This window comes from Anser anser (genome assembly GCF_964211835.1).
Source record: "Anser anser genome assembly, chromosome: 6".
Lineage (NCBI taxonomy): Eukaryota > Metazoa > Chordata > Aves > Anseriformes > Anatidae > Anser > Anser anser.
In genome coordinates, this window is record NC_139726.1 from 36,389,011 (window position 1) to 36,406,527 (window position 17,517).

At 39.4% G+C, this 17,517-nt stretch overlaps 1 long non-coding RNA gene across 1 annotated transcript in view; it reads right to left on the reverse strand.

The window, feature by feature from the left end:
• Window positions 1-17,517, reverse strand: part of LOC310902068 — a 146,226-nt gene that overhangs the window by 68,165 nt on the left and 60,544 nt on the right. The window lies entirely within an intron of this gene.

Below are 17,517 nucleotides of genomic sequence, written 5' to 3' on the forward strand. Positions count from 1 at the left end.
GAGAGAACTCTGGGGAGGGATTAAAGTTTTGAAAAAAATGCATCTGTTCTTAGCTTTATTGCTGATTCCATGTGAGTTTAGAAAACGTGACCTGTATCTTTTGCCATATAAAAGGCTGCTAGTGAAACTGAATTCGTTAACTTGACTTGTGATGAGTTTCCAAAGTCACAGCCAAGCCTCAGAAAATCATCCCAGCTGAGACTGGGCTACTGAGGCTGAAGAACAGCAGCAAACAGCTTCAGTTCGTAAAGTACTTAATTCAAGAATTCAGGATCTTGTAGGGAAATCAGTCATGCTGTATACAGGTAAGTAACAAGCCTCCTCCTCAGAAATTCCTTCATCTGACATGGATGACGGGTGGTTTAATATGTCTGGTTCTGGAATATAGCTACCTCCTATTCTTTGGTCTTAGTGTGTTTGCTGGTATTTGTACAGTACAGAGACTCTAAGTGCACTATGCCTAAAATTCATTAGGTCATAATGAAACCTTTACATTCCCATTTATCAAGAACACTGCATAACTTCACTGGGATACACATCTCCTTTCTGACAGCTTACTGTACACATAACAGACAGCTGTGAGAAAGACAAGTGGAGGGCTAAGCATAGAAACAGTATCCTGTCATGTAATATAAAGGCAAGCTGATGGAGGTTGCATTGGTCAGAGTTCTGGAGAAACAATATTCTGCTAAAACTATTTAGGTTAAAAATACGGGAAACAGGTATGATACTTTAAATATTCTTTATCAGTGAAAATCATGCTCTCCCTACTTTGGTACTGCCTTGGAACAAGCTAGAACCCACTTTATCTTTTCTAATACCCTATATTGAAAGGCGGGTTTCTTTTTTGTTTTGGTTTTTGGAGGGCACAAGTGCTCTTCAGGAGAAAAAAAGCTCTCTTCCACGCATACATGGCTTGAAAAACTTTTTTTCACTTTGAACACAAATGCAGCTGTTTGTTTACAATGCTGACCAACTGTCAGTGACCTCCTCATGAAGCAGTTCACAGATTAAAAGTCAGATCAGAACCTGCCCCATCACAACCACTGACAATTCCTCTGGCTGTCACCTGTGGTGTACAAACATGACTGTTCCCTGAGCCTTGATAAATACTGCTTGCTGATTTCTGATGTCCTGAGTTTGTCCTGTGACAGCTGAGGACAGAGGTATTAGCAAGACCGTATGACCTCTATGTACAGTTGTAACAGAGAAGATTGCAGAAAGGAGAAGCCTTATGCACCTCTGTCCATGCAGTAACCTCTAGCAAACAACCACCCCCTTCACTATGGACACTGCATTCATTTCCAAGTATTGGAGATGAAAGCACATACTCTATGATAATCACTTGTAAACATCCACTGTACTGAAAACAATTAAGGCTACCACTAAATATGAGTATTGGCTGAATCTATGTCAAAATTAGTTTAAAATCCATTAGTATGGAAAAGTGGAAAAATAGTACACTTTTTACTCCAGAACTTTATGGTCAGATGGATGTCAAAACAGATGAAGGTGGGGAATAAACATACTTAAATAGATACAGCCTTGCATAAAGCACATTATTGAGAATGTCTTGCCTGGAACTTGCACAAAGTGTCCAATCGTGCCTAACACACTTTATATTTATTTCTTGTTAGACTGATGTGAAAAATGTCACTTGTTACAGTTTCAGGCTAAATCGTCTGGGGCTGACTTCGTTACTTGGCAGCAAAGGGCTTCTGCAGTTCCTCATACAACAAAGTTACATACCATAGCTCTTGAGGTTATTTATTACTTATGACTGTGAGGGACAACAGACAAAGTATTTTCTTCTGTCGTAAATTACTTTGAGACTAATATTGCTACCGATTTTAATACTAAGGAAAAATCATATTTTAGGCATTTCAGTTTGTTTATAGGCTTTGGTATAGCAGAGAAATAGCACATCTTAAAATATATCAATTTTTTCAAGTTGTTTGCCTGAAGGTTCACTTTTTTTTTTTATTATTTTACAAACTTGCAGGGAGAGAAGAGAAACACAACAATGCTGTTATACACAGCATAGCTAAGGCCAGTTTTCTGTGTTTGTGTTTTTCTCCCTTATTATACTAGCTGTTTGTATAACCTTCAGGTATACATACCCACAAATAAAAATCTCAGTTCCCCAAACATTACACAATTTTTATTTCTGTCCATTTCATTTACAGATCTACAGCTGATGGTATTGCTTTTTCAGAACCTTGGACCCAATGGATTTTCCCCTAAATTAAATGTTTCAGCAGAACAAATAGGAAAAATATGTTCAGATTGTAAGTGACAAATAACAGGTTTTTGAAAGCTCAGAGGATTTTAAAAGTAACAAATAAAGAACATTAGTACACATTTTTTCCCTTTTCAAAATGTGCACTATACTAGGAAAGACACACTTAAAGGTTTTTGTCTTTTTCTTAAATAAAATCAGACTTCAGCCCTGGAGAAAAACAAGTGCAAGTTGAGTAGATAGATCTCACATTGTTTCAAAAATGCTTGCTGCATCAAAGCCTGCAACACAAGTACAACTTTAAAGGTAAGAAGGAAATCTCACTATTTGTTAGTGTTCATTTTCTTTTCCGAAAGTTAACGCGTTCTTGTGAAAGCAAAGTGCTTTACTGGAAAGTAGCTGGTTATGAACAAGAGACAACTTCCATGCAATTTAGTTTTGTGTTAGGGTAATGGAGCAGTGTATGAGGAATCTTCATCAAGAAAATACATCGCAATTACAGTTACGTTTCTAACCTTTGTCCTGCGTAAGTTTGGGGTTTCTGCACACTTATATTGCTTGTACTGGGATAACAGAGTCCTCACTTTGTGCTTCTGTGTATATGTTTCTTCTACTCGAGCAGGAAAAACATTTCTGTTAAGAGTTTTACTGCATTTAGTAGTTAGATTCTGACCAACCTTTTTGAAAACATTTTTTGAAAGATACTGCAATTACAACAAAGAATTTGGAGGGAGGGCTGGAACTCCAGTCTCTGATTTGCTCCAAATGTTTTGGAATGTTTTATTTTTAAAACAGTTGTTTTCTGCTGTTCCTCCAGGGTTTTTGGTTAGTTTAGCTTTGCTTTTTCTAAAGCCTTCTGTATCTCAGTGGACATGAAGGTTCTCCACATTTACTAACGGCCAATTGTACTTGGTGCCCTGTGAGGGTGGTTCAGGACCGGTCACTCAGGCTAGTAGAAAGAGCTAAACAGTGGTTACAATATTTTTTTAGTTCTTTAAGAACGGGAGGAAAAAAAATGCCATTTTTATGAGGGTGTTTTAGTATCACCTAGATCTTTGTCTCCTGCATGTTTTTCTGCCTAATGGTCTTCCTGCTATTTGACCGTGGCAGATGCCTCCATCTGCCAAATCCCAGTCTGCTAAAGCATGTGGCCGCAGCCAGAATTAGAATCAGCAGAGAATAACAGCAGCACAACTTGAAATATAACTCAGAGGGACTGCAATAGGTCTTCGAGTTCACCCTCCTGCCCTGAAGCACAATAACTGAGATATATTCTTATTCCTGACAGATGTTTGTCTTATTTTGTAATCCTCTCATAAAAGTCACTCTACAACCTATGTAATCTGTTCAATGCTTATCTATTCTGATGACTTTTTTTTCCCCTAATGAAAGTAAGGTTTCTTTGCTACAACTCTTTTTTTTTTTTTCTTTCACATTTGTTGTGAACTTCTCTGGTAATAACCTGCTCAGTTTCCTTTAAACAAACAAAAAAATCAGCTCCTCAACCTTTCATTTTTGTTTTCATCTATGCTCTTAGAGTCAGAATGATCCTCTGGACGGTCTTTGGGGTAATGTTTACAGGTCAAATGTTGTTCTGACTAATTTACTATAAATTCAAGGGTAATTTTTTGTCAGGGTCACCTAATACTGACAAATTGATCTGGACAGTTTTTAAAGCTGTTCTTTCTTTCTTCTGGCTTGTAGTTATTGTTGATCACCTTTAGTATCTGCCACAGTTGCTAAAGGTGGAAGCAAAGAAACCAGCTTATACCTCACCTAACGCTGTGATATTACACAGCAAATAGTGTTTGCTTGAGCCAGATAGATCCCAAATCTCAGCAGGGCACCGCACTCTGTGCATACACCAGTTCGGATCAAACGGTCCTGGCATTAGTTTTGGCCTCTGCACAGCACTTCTTTGGGGAGTTAAGTAGTAGATTATAATTATGTAAACTGGAATTTAGCCAGGACAGCAGGGTCACTCACCTCTAAGGTTGCAAAAGACATTTAAATAATACTCTGAACAGCTCAGGACTTAAACTTTATTAACCTAGCACATGAAGGAGAGAACTTGTTATGACAGGATCATCACAACATGAAATCATTACGAGATGGCAGAAATTGTGATGAAACTTCTGTTACTGTAAAACAATTCAGCCTGAAATCCTGACTCTTCAGAAGTCATTGAAAAGCACCCTTTGGCTTTGTACTCCACGGGCACAAAAATGTATAACCCACAGCAAATACTAAATCTTAAAATGCTGCTATGAACTGTGTTCCTAGTGGCATGATTGGTTTTAAAGTGGATGTAGTCCAAGCTACTTATGTTAAGAAAAAGTTCTGTGTAACGTACAGAATGAAGCCCTTTAGGTAAATAATAGTGTGGGTGTAAGGAAGAGTTACCACAGAGCTCTGGAAATGTGTGGATCAGCACTTTCGAGGGTTACAGGTCTCTTAAATGCTTTAAACACACAAGCAGCTGCACTGGAAAGAAGCATTCCCACCTTTTAGCTAACCTCTGCTCATTTCTGCTCCTGAATCACTATCAGCCTTGTGCCAGCACAAGCTTTCATTGCCCTTGCAGTGAGCTAGACTGGGGGAAATAGTCTGGCTTCGAACTAAGCCCGATAAGGCACAAATAAATAGTTGAAGATGGTCATCAAACTGCAGCCAAGTTGCACTGAGAACACTGGAGGGCTTTTTTTTCAGAAGCTTTTTGTATGCACGGGAGATGATGCTTTATGCTCAACATCCAAAATCCCACTCTTTTCTCACGCAGTCACAGAGCCTGTCCCTTGTGCTACAGGAGCCCCCCCTACACCTAGAGCATTCCTGAGCCCTTTGTTTGGATGGATACTGGAGGCACCTCTCCCCCACAGCAGCAAGGCCACTTGCCCCTCGCACCCTCTTCTTCCTCGCCTGTACTGATGGGGAAAATACACAAATACAAATAGAGCAGCAGCTTGTAGTTCAAAGCGAATGCTTTTAGCTTGATACTGTCACAGCATTGAACTGCTGAGAGGGAATCTAAGTTTCTAAAACAAAATCAGTTAAATAATTATGATTTTTAAAACATGTAATGAATGTTGTTATTGGAGCTGGGACCTTCATCTTCTGTCAACCCACACGGATACGTCTGTGTTGCTAAGAATTAGCCTTATCTTTCAAGAACAGACGCTGCAGCCATAAACTCAACAAATTTCTTCATGAGAGCAGGGAAAAAGAATAGGTTTCAAGAAAGAAGGTACTACCCAGAAAAGTAAGAATTTTTGGCCTGTTTTTCAAAATGACTTCCTTACACTTATAACTCCATGATTTAAAAATAACACAGACTCTGGATTATCTCAGCCATAAAACGGGCTATCGGTTTCTGTTATTGATGCCTCAAACTTGTGTTTGTTTGCAATGTTACTTAGTTTATTATATTTCCTGATTTGATACTGTGATCAAAGCTTCAGCTATCTTGGCTCTTTCATGTCCTTTAGTGACCAAAGGAGTTTTCATTTCTTCCCCAAGCCAGCAGAACAAGCCAACAAACAAACAAAACTCCCAGCATTATCTGAGATGTCATCTCTTTCATTTATGGCTACCTACTTCACAAATAACAGCAATAATACTAATGTAATTTGGCATTCTTGCAGTTTGTCATTCAAAGGCAACATGCAATTTCCCCAAGGTAGAAAGTTTCTGCATTGAAAGGTTTTGTTCAGGTTAAGTTTTGGCTGTGCTTAGAGCTTCCCTATCCTCTTGGCTTCTCTTGCTTTGAGTTCTGGTTCTTGTAAGGAAGAAATATGGGGGACAGGACAAAAATCTGTCACAATCCTCTTCCTCTTTGAAAATCATGTATCTGTAAGTTCAGGGGGTTCATTACAGTTACGTTAAGTAGGCCTTCCCAGTATGAAAGACAATTAAAAGACCAGAGACCTGTCTTAGAAGAAGAATGGGTTTGTCACCTTCTGTCGTCCGTGTGACAGATCAGCAGCAAGTGCTCTGTTGCAATCAAGACAGTAAAGGCTAGGATGTGCAAGCCCCAAATTGCCCACCTTTGGTCTTTTCTCCTTATTTTTCACATGAACTGACAGACTGCAGGTTGCTCTACTTCTCATCCCACTTCAAAATCATAGAAAGCAAAGTACTACAAGCATAACCAAATATAAAATATGCTGCTAGTACAAAGAGGCTATTTAAAAGCTGAAATACCCCATATTGAGAAGAGCCCTCTTTCACTTGCCATGGTGGAAAGGAAAGCGGGATTTCTGAGAACTATCACATATGGTAGGAAAGGAAAATTTCCATAGTGCTTCGTCAGTCAGTCAGTATGGTGTGTTATTTCTGGATGGCAAATTCTGTGAGGAGGCTGGGGATACAGTGGCAGTTGATCTTCCTTTTTCTATGTGAAATCCACTAGCTGATCTCAAGGATTAAATGGAAAGAAAAACTCACATCACTTGCAAAATAAAAAACCGCTTCTAAATCAGCCGGTTTAGAAGAAGCCAGAAAACCACCCCAAACACACATCACTGAAAATCACCTGGAAGCAATAAATACAAGATTTCCATTTAACCAGCGAAGAATGTTCCAAAAACATTTCAAACTTGAATAATGCATTGTAAGTAGAATTACTTACAAAACAAATAAAGATGGGTTAGGAAATACAAATGCTGGAGGCTTTCTGTGGCCCTTCTCAGCTCTAACTCAAGCCATTTGTGTAGTTAAGGCAAAAAAACCAGTAGACCTGGCAGCAACGCTGCAAAGATATCTACACTATATATATAACACAGCCACCCTTCAGACCTTGACGTATACATTGTTGCCAGTTTGCATATGAACAATTCAAAAAGAGAGCTGCTTATTTGCAAGAAAATCTATATATATTCAGAAGCTCAAGCAGTTGTTCAGACTACATACAACTGCGTGATGTACAATGCAGAAATCCAACATGCAAAGACATATTTTACGCAGCTTATGTGCTTATCCCTTTGTTAGTCAAGCAAGAATGAACCTGCAGAGACTCACAGCTCGTTGCAAGAGTAGTGTCAGCAAGAGAAGGAGCAGCAAAGGGGAACTGACAAAAAAGGGAAGGAAACATGCCTAAAAGCTTTAGGAAAAAGAAAGAAGTTTTGTGCACAGCACAGTGTTGCTAATTTTCCCACGGTTTTGTGGCTTCGGGCTCTCTAAGCTCGGTCTCCAGCAGCTACTTTTCATCTACCTGGAGCAGTCACATCTCTCCTCCGTACGAATTCTCTGGTTCCACACCACAGGCTTCTCTCCAGTGGGACGCTCATGTCAACTCTCTCCTCTTACCAGCTGCTCATCCCAATGAGCATGCAGTAGTGCAACCTCTCGATCAAACAGGGTTAAAACTGACCAAAGGGTTCAAAAGTTATTTGGAAGGGGAGGGGAGAAGAGGGAGACGCACACAGAGAAATTGCAGGAAGTTTCTTTTTTTTGAATGGAACCAACCTAGAAATCAATTTTCTCTCCTTTTGTGTAACTCTCTACTAGCCAGTCATGCCAAGTTGGAGCGGTGGCTGTTGTGCCTTCCTGCCCTGCACGCACGTACTGGACCACCTGCAGTACCGGGGCGATCTTACGCTAATGCACGGGGACCAGAATCCCTCTTCAAGACCCCACTGACCTATGCGCACATGAGCAGCAAGATGTTCAATCAGAGATGACCGAAAACCTTTACAAGGAGCTTGTTACAGCGAATATGTTTGCAGGGGACATACCCCCCACGGCAAAGTTCCTCCTAGGGCACAACACGGCAGGTCACACAGTAGGAAACAACCAGATGAGGGGGGCTGGACTGTGGGGAGGAAAAAACAGATGAAAATAACTGGACAGGTGATGCTCCCAGAGAAAGCGCACCCTTCCCGGAGGAAATGTATGATACCTCAGTACATTTATAGGACACAACTATTGGGTCTATAATCCTCCAACTGATTTTCTTTTACGTCTACTTGGAATCAAGCTTTGGCCATCGCATCTGTAGTACCTGTAATTAAAGAGCAATCTGCTCTTGCACAAGCAAAGCGCCAGCAGGAATAGTGAACTTCTGTTGTTTCCAAAGCCTGCAAACTTTTCCCATTCACAAGTATCTGCTGATCAAACAAAATGCTGTAGACATAAAGCGTTCACAAGTGCTTGGTGCCAGATAGCCATCAAGAAATGTGGATCAAGTCCTTGCGCCCTGTTTAATGTGCTAAGAGGTCTTTAACAAGGAGACAGAACTGAGCCAGGGAAGTGGGCTACTTCCATTACGGAACCAAACCCACACAGGAGCTTTGGACATCTTTTTTAATTAAGATCCAAGAGCTACTAAGAAACCACATCTAGACTAATGCAAACATAGCACTGATCTAAATAAAGTTTAAAATAAAAGCAGCTTGACAGACCACAGAAAACAAATCTTTTAATGAGGCATTTGTTCTATTTTTTTTCCTTCAGAGGAAAAAATTCTGTCCACTTAACAATAGGGATTAGGTGAATTTTCTTAACACGTTACTGAAATAATCACCTTAATTGTCATTTTCTTTTAAGTTTCGTAACAGTTGTAGGCTCAGATCTATAGAATTTATTAAGAATGAAATCAGCAGGGTTCCACAGAAACGAACTCGGAATCTTTAGGTATTATTTCCTCTCAAGAAATTAAAAGAGTAAAGAATTTCACAGTAAACATGCAATTGAAAATAATAAATTTAAAACTACTTTTTTTAATGAAATCCAGTCAACATTAATTATTTTTAAGTAGAATGAGAGTTACAAAGCAACCTTTTTTTAATCCTGTGTTCATTTTCCAAATTCAATTTGACTATTCATTAATGAGATCACACTGCAAAGAAAGAGATGTGAACCAGCCCTCCGTGCAAGTCTCCTAATCCTGTATTTACTACTAGCTCAAACTATCAAGAAGGTTAAACGTTTGATGCTCATAAAGAAAAATTAGCATAAAATGAAGGAAATATATATTTAAAGAGAGAAAAATGAGGTTTTTCGAATTTTTTGGAAAAAACTTGAGCAAATGGTAAATGCTGAAGTGCCCTGTAGGAAAGCATAAGTGATGGAGAGAAGCATAAAAGTTCTTCAGGGGAAAAAAGATCTGTGCATTTTGGTATCTCACTGATGGAAACAAGCTCCATCTTAAAAGCAATAACTGGAAGCTCAGTTTTATTCGTATTTATGGCTTTTAGGGTAAATTACAAACCAAAAGGCAACAGAAAATAACAATTCTCCCCCCCTCTGCAATTTGGAGAGCAAGGATATTTGTCATTTGGGATTACGGGCTTTGAAGAAATAAGGTTTTTCAACCCAATGTGTTTTGTTTGCTCATCTCATGAGTCCCTCGTGAAAGGAACAGAAAACAAACAAACATATGAAACAGCTGTGTTTGCATTTAAACAAACATTAATTGATTAAAGTAATGAGTAACCTCAAAAATAGTTCAGAAGGTTCATAGCATCCTTCAAATATTTGTAGACTATTAGAATTTAACTACTTTAATCATGTATGTGATAGCCTTTATTAAAATGGTCTGGAAACAAGGAGGGGAAGGAAGTACTTGGTGCGCCACACTTGTAAATCTGACTATAACGGACTGAAAAGATGGAAGGCAAGTTGAATACTTTGAAAAATGTTCTTGGCATTAAGTCTACCTTCAGCCTAAGTTCCCAGCTGACACAGTTCAGTGACGCTTTTGCTCTTTCAAGAGAAAAGAGAGGAAAAATTATTATAGAAATAACCTGGCAGCTGTGTCTGGCTTGGGCCATTACTTCTTCTACAAATCCACCAATATGTCCAATACATATATGAGCAGATATTAGTATTTACAGCATATTCCCTTTAGAGAAACATGCTAAGTCCTAACCAACAGCTTAGAGAAGGTGCGCAGATACTGTCGGGAGCACATGGGAAAGAAACACAGCATCTGTTATTGATGTATTGTCCTATGGCTGTGCTCCACTTTAGAAAGTGATAAGATTAAAGGAAAGGAAGAGCACATTCCAAACCTGAATAACAGATCTTTAAAGGGATTTGACATATTAATGGTAATATGGCATAGAATGCCATAGAATAAGACAAGAATTTCATACCATATCCTTTATCAAGTGTCATTCTTGGGAGATCAGGTATCACTGCTCAGACTGATTTTACCAATCTCTTCTTCCCTTAAACTCTTTCAATAGCATACATGGTTGCACTTTTGAAAGCAATTGGTCATTTAAAAAGAGGAAATGTGACATTTGGGGCTATTTGTTTTTTAATTCATCTAATTTTCTGAACATCTTAACCCGAAGTTACTAGGAAACACTCTTCTATTGATTTACATTATTTTTCATATTTCAAATTAATTTATATTCCCACAATACTTGAGACACTCATTTCTGAATTTCTTCTATGGAAATTGTAATTAATGAAACGGGATCCTTCAAACACTCTGTCAACACAGTACAGGGCACTGCTCCTTAGCAAAGAATCTATTCCCTTGCAGTGTTTTCCCTTGTCTATAGTGTAAGCAATATCAACTCCCAGCGTTGTGCTAACGAGGGAAATCAGGGGCTCTCTCTGAAATACACAAACACACACAGAATGCGCTGAGCTATACAGCAGGCAACTCCAAAACATCTCTCATTAATCAATACCATGTTTCTGGACTGTTCCTGTATTTGCTGAATTGGTTCCATTGCTATTTAGAAAAAAAAAATGAAGTCGGCAATCAGAACCAGATGATATACACAGAACATTTACAATTTGTTTATTTTTTTCTAAAACCCTGGAGCAGATACTGTTATTAAAAAGGATTAAAAGAAATTCTAATCAAATTTTGCTTTCAGTGGTGGTAGTTTAGCACACTAAATAAATAAATCCTGCACATCAAGCCTTGGACGTAGGAGAGAAAAAAGAGCTTACTTGGACAGCAATTCAGTTACTTGAGCATATATCCATGTTTAAGGTTACAAACAATCCCGTTGAAGCCCAAGAGGTCAATCACATGGAAAAGTTGGGCAGATAGTACCCTTTTGCTGAACAGAAGTCTCACCTGAACAAATATATGCATAATTTTCTAGCTTCAGGCCTATAGTCTATAAGAACAATTCAAGGTAATCAGGCATGTAATTATGTTTGTACATTGTATTTCCTAAGGTTGCATGGCTTAAGAGACTTCACAGCTTTGAAATAACAGTGCATACCTACAGACACTTTCCCACATCTTCCATTATAAATCTACCCCTCTATCTCTATTCATATGGAATATATCATGACGTGGTTGCACCTAAAGCCCGTTACCCTAGTCATGAAAGACAGAGACCACCTCGCATCCCTGGGCTGCACGGTCTGTGGCCAGTGCCCACTTCATCAAGTACACTTGCTCTGCACAAGCAGGTATCTGCAGCTGTAGTTCCTTGTCTAGAGCTAAGACCTGTAAGGGGGAAACTCAGAACATTTAACTAAGAGAAGGCTCGTGCCCAAAAGCGAGGTCAGGCACCCACAAGTACAACTGTGAGGTTGTCACCGAAAGGATGAGGATTCTTTTTCCATGGCACAGAAATTATATGTGGTTTGTTATTTCCTTTCTGCTTGCTTCGGGAAGGTAGCACAACATGTCACCAGACAGTATTTCAGCAGTCAAACAACTTGTGGAATTGTGCGTACTGCACAATTTGAGGCTTCTATGCTGGAAAGTTAAAAATCCCACTGAGGAACTCCTTTCATACATCATACTGTTGAAAAGCTTTAAAAAATACAGACTTTTACGGAATATGGGGGAAAGAGTTGTTCAATATTGATGTAAAAGGTTAGGGATATGTGTAATGAAAGACGCACCTTGCACTGGGTGACAGAAACCTTCGCTACTTACCCTGTTGGATTTGCCTGTATTAAAAAGAGCAGCAAGGCCTCCAAATACACTGGTGATGTTTCAATAAATATTTTTATTCACTTTCATTTCCAGAGAAACTAAAGCAATCCCAGTTTATGATGACAAACTCATAAAATATCCAGATAGTCCCAGATCCAAATTATCATGTGAAATGAGACAGTATTGAGGCCTGGTAGGCCTCAAAGATTAAAGCTAAAGCGTGACCCACAACTGTTTACACCACCAAGAATGCTGATCTCATGTGGGACTGATAACACTGGTGTGGGCAGTCCACTGAAGCAGTTTAGTCATGAGTCTGGTTTAATATTTTGCAGTTTTTAATTTTGTACACGTTTTTTAAATTCGTATTTTGTCATGTGACATATTTTGACTTTTGGTAAATCAAAGCTGAAAAACATGTCAAACTTTGCTTTAATCCCAAAAGCACGTTCCCCAGATCAAAATCATATGACTTAAGGGTCATTTGTGTTCCTTTAGTGTTACTTCAGACATGTCTGCTCATTGAACCACTAACAAGTCATGGCACTTCTCTCCTGCTCCCAGCACCTAAACCGATGAGAAAGCTGATGGAGCAAATCTGCTGTGGCTTCTAGAGTTTACAAAGGGGACTCTTTCATGCTTAGCTGTCCCCCCAGTTGTGCAGAGAAAGGCCAGTCTGACCAACCACAAAAAAAAAAAAAAAAGAAAAAAAAAAACTCTTAAGTAATGCACTGTCTTCATTGTAGCTCTCATTACTTACAGTTTTTAATGTTTTTCAGCTTTTCCTTTAACTTTTCACGTCATGTATTTATTTTAAGTATCCTGCCAAAGAATGAACCACCCAGGAGATAAAGTAAGGGAGCTGTGGTTGCGGTTCCACTGGAATATGTTCCCACAAGGACCTCCAGGGCCACAGGAAGGCTGAAAACAAGAAGCAAAGCAGTCCTTAACCATTGACTTCCCACAAAGCATACCTTGCCACGGGTCGGCTCATCCAGCTGAAGCACCTTTTAGGCTGTCTCAAAGTGCAGCTTTCAGTCTAGCTAAAATGTATTTTTAGAAAAGAACTTTTAAATAGCTGAGATGGAGAAAGCTTGAAGTATGCCTCTCACCCCGAGTGCTTTTATCTTCAATTTTTGATCTACGGCCAACTACATGACTGGAGGAAAAATACACAATTTTTCCTAATAAAAATATACCTACGCCAAAGATTTTATTCCATGTTCAAATTCCAAAGAGGAAAGGCATTCAAAGATTAGCAACATACACATCTTTTTTCGTACCAACAAACTGCAGCTCGGTTGGATTAATCACAAAGGTAGCTCACAAGTCTTTGGAGCTAATATGAAACAGGAAAAGTATTTCCTTCCTGTTCTTCCTGAGAGCTGACTTCCTTCATGAGATGACATGCGTTTCATATGGCTGGGGATGGAAGCAGCTCCCCTGCACAGCCACCCCACAGAAAACACATTGTGGAAAAAGAAAAATTCCCCTTGGCTTTGACTCCAGCAAGTCTGGCAGCCTGAACAAACAAGTCAGTCTGAAAGCTGGCAGGGATGGCTAAGGGCAACCAGAGAGATAAGAAGAAAGCACAGTGTCAGAACTGGACTCCTCTTTATTTCTCTTTCCAAGACTCCTCTCCTGGGCTGGCCCAGAAGGGGATGCATCTTGATGAGGAACGTGGGGGTTTGTAATTAGAAAAGGAAAGCACAGAGGTTTAAAGTAAAATACAAAATAGAGGTCTTAATGGCACCATGTAACATGCAGCTAAGGAGATAAATGTAGTTGTTCCTCCTGCATGGATTCTGCTTGAGATGGATGTCTGGGCTGGGGGCCTCTGGGCACAGCAGTCAGGAGGACAAGGTTATTTATCTCCAGTGCCATCTGTCTCTGCTGTTGCTGCTACCAGTGTAGCTGCCTGGAAAGCAAAATAGTGCTGCTATCTCTGCTCCTTTCCACAAGGAAGGCTGGTACAAGAGAAAACAATATTTGTTTTAGTTTGTTCTTGAACCAAACCAGGAGTTTTTTCTGTCCCCATTTCAAAAATTTCAAGTCTAAAGAGCTTTTTAGTAACGGGTTAGAATGGAGATTCAATGATTTCTAGAGGTAAATATAATGCTGAAAAAACACCTCACTCACCTCTCTGTGGGGGCACAAAGCTTCTGGAGAGAACTACAAAGTAAGAGCTTGAGCGGCTAGCCTAGTGTGAATGCGTCACAAAACAAAAGTCCTATTTTAACCTCAGGAAACAGAAACAACATTCAGCTCACACAAGTTTTGGACTGAGTGTGAATTTCAAAAGCAAACGTTCACAACTGGCTTTCTGCAAACAGCCTGCAGAAGCAGCATTTTTCACAGGGAAGACCAAGAGGACCAATATTCCCCCGGCCCAGGGTGGCCCCACCACCCCAGCGCCGAGCTCCATGCTCGGGGAAACAGAGCGGCCACAAGGCCCTGGGCTGCTCTGCCATTCAGCCAGCACTAAGGGAGTAATAGCATTGTCCACATTTTTTATTAGTGAACGCTGAACTCCTGTGTCAAGGATGAAATGGATTGCTTAATACCTGGGTCAAAAAGTCAAGATAATCATGGAAGGTTGTCTATGCCCAAAGAGCATCTCTATCAATAGACTCTTACAGCAGAATATGCACAGCATAGAGATTTTTATAGGATGAGTAATCCCTTTTATAATTCCTTTTTCCAGTAATTTTTTTTTTGTATTGTTATGTATGACGTTTAACTACAGGTTTCAGATAGCAATTTAATCCATTAAGCATAGGACAAAGAGCCTATTTTTATTTTATTAAACTTTTGCCCCTACGACAAATCAAGGCAGCAACAGGGCACGATCCTGAAAGACAAAATCCCAATACATAGGCCTAGACCACTCAGATACTCGAGACTGCAGTACCTGGAGAGGTATCACACTGCAATTGCACAACAGGTAAGGTATGGGGATGACTATTTTTATAATTCTTTGCACAAGCTGAAGGGTTATAGCAATAATTAGCAGTGGCCCTTATTCTGAAACAGTAACCACATTTTCTTTCTGGCAGGCAGCTTAATCAATGTTTGCAAAGGAGACTGAGATCTATCAATAGAAAGTGTACTAGAGGCGGAAAAGACACCCGTGCATTATACAGACCTGCAGTAGTTTTACTCCTTTGAAACCTATTTTGAATTACGAGCTGCAAAAAACTTTGATGTGAAGCAAATAATTGTCCTGCCCAAAACACAATCTGTTTTTGTGCTTTGAAGATGTGTGACAGCGAAGAGTGGGAAGTTGTGATTGATTTCCATGGGAAACATATGACTCCGCAGTACCCCTGTCATTGCTCAGACGTCTGCTCCTGGGTCTTCTGATTACACTATGAAAGGATGTGAAACCTCAGAAGTATTATTTCGTGTATATTTGTACATGTCATGAGCACAATGAACACAATTGCTCCCAGGAGCAAATCACAGAGAGTGCTGTGTGCTTCTTGTTGGAATCACAATGCACTGAACTCAGATTTTGATGTATTAAAATAGACTATTTACAGCTAGCGGTTCTTTTTTGAAGACATTTCCCCTTCTGAAATGTCATTTAGAGTTTGATGGTACTTGTGCTATCATACATATTACTTTACATGGTAAAGGATGCACCATTAAGCACGGTGTGTATATTAGGGCTTTGGTACTGACCACTTTAAATTGTAATGAGAAAGGTTCACAGAAGCAATTTCCCCAACAGATTGTCAACCAAATAGCAAAAGTTGATGTGGCATAACTCATTCTTCCCTTGAATGTGTAGTTCACCAGGAGAAAGAACCACCAAAACCTGGTCAAGAAACACATTCGCACTGTTCATAGAAGCCCAGATTTTTCCGGGACCAATAAATCAATAAATAAAATTGTTTCTGATGCTGTAGTAAACAAATTAAATTTAAAACAAATTTAATTCACCTAAATACAGAAACACCTGGCTAACTTTAGCAGGTGACATGTAAAATATGTGTTCTTAGACACAGCTGTATAGGCAGGCAAAATAAATACTTTTACACACCCTACCGTTTTATTTTTCCCTGCTCTATTTAAGCTTTCGTCATACACGTCTCAAAATGTCTGCATATCTTTGCAACGCCTTTCTGCTCGGCGTCTCTTAGCAATGCGCAGTCATTTTGCAGCTGCTGCCTCTCATCCTCACATTTCTGGCAAGTGTCTCTGACACTCTGACAAAACAAATAAGTGTTGGACCATAATACAAATTACTACAAAACCACTTTCTAATTAAAATGTCATTTGAAAATCCCTTCTTATCCTAGCAGCTGAAATTACTTGAAACTAATATTATAAATATAACTCATAAAATATTTGTTCAATTTCAATCTTTTTTTCTTTTAATTTCTAGCCTGTGTTAGGAGGGTGGAAAAACAAACAACTCTGAAAGCCTGCAAACAGGAGCAACAGAAGTTCATTCCAGACCATATGCAAGGCGAAAGAAGCACATTAGCTCTTTTCAAGGCAAAAACAAAGATCATATGAGGCATGTGCCAACTTTCCATAGATAACCAATAGACAACAATTTGACTTCCTTCATGTATTTCTGCTTTTCCAAGGTCAGAGGAAAGAGAAGAGTTTCAAGGAAATGAAACTCCATAGTTACAAGTATCAGCATAATTACATTTGCTGTATCTGTGCTGAGACACACGACTTTCTAAGTGCAGAAATAAATAACAGCAAATATTCTAACAAGTGATCCTGAGGTAAGAGGCATCACGTGAATTTTCTGGTTCACTTAGACATAATGTTTTGGAGTCGGCAGCCACATGTCGTGGTTAACCCTCCTGATGTAGAATAGGCACTGGAGTAGGCTCTTCAGCAGCTAAAGCATCCTTGCTATTCATGGCCTCTGAACCAGCAGATTAAGCTGCTCTCCAGCATGAAATTTCTTCCATATCAGTGGCAGCATGGAAGACAGTTACATATATTCTGGGGCTGAGGTGGAGTTCCTTGTATTAAATTAAGCACAGACTTGGGATGGTGCAGATGGTGTTTTGTACATTGCTGACCCAATCTTCGTACTGTGCGTAGAAATGTTTTACTGTACTCCACATCTCTGTTTAAGGAAGTATTTTCACTACTTTGTCAATAAATTAGTATTTGAAGCTTCACAAAATATAATGGAGATTGTTGATTCTCAAACAAAATCAGCTTTAAAATTTCTGGTAACAGATGTGCTATGACAGGGCTGCGGCACAAAAATGGAGCCCTGTGTTGCACTCGTTTGAAGATGCAGTGCTCCTCAGAAAATGGGAGGGAAGGAGGTAACGGTGTGGAATAGAGCTCCGAACCATCTCTTAATTAATCCTTTTAAGTGCCTGTGTACTGAAAATAGTTGCTAGATTGAATTTAGGTCATAAGTCCATTGCTCATTAGA